At 51.7% G+C, this 354-nt stretch overlaps 1 protein-coding gene across 3 annotated transcripts in view; it reads right to left on the reverse strand.

Annotated features, from left to right (window-relative positions):
• The window catches only part of LOC109304693 (kinesin-like protein KIF20A), a 29,418-nt gene that overhangs the window by 9,138 nt on the left and 19,926 nt on the right, over positions 1–354 (reverse strand). The window lies entirely within an intron of this gene.

Raw genomic sequence — 354 nt, forward strand, 5'->3', positions numbered from 1 at the left:
CAGCAGGCATTGGGGGAGTCACTGTTCCCCTGAGCACTACCAGGAGTGACTAGAAATAGCGGTCGCAAGCTGGCAGAGGGTAAATTCAGGCTAGATATCAGGAGGCGCTACTTCACAGTCAGGGTGGCTAGGATCTGGAACCAACTTCTAAGGGAAGTGGTGCTCGCACTTACCTTGAGGGTCTTTCAAAAGGAGGCTAGATAAATCACCTTGCCAGGGTCGTTTGACCCCAGCATTCTTTCCCATGGCAGGGGATTGGACTTGATGATCTGCTCAGGTCCCTTCAGACCCTACCTACTATGAAACCATTTTTAAGCGCAGGGATACTGATGCACAAGATGCTCCGAGAGCTGC

The sequence above is a fragment of the Gavialis gangeticus genome, unplaced genomic scaffold (assembly GCF_001723915.1).
Source record: "Gavialis gangeticus isolate Ggan-Ray unplaced genomic scaffold, GavGan_comp1, whole genome shotgun sequence".
Lineage (NCBI taxonomy): Eukaryota > Metazoa > Chordata > Crocodylia > Gavialidae > Gavialis > Gavialis gangeticus.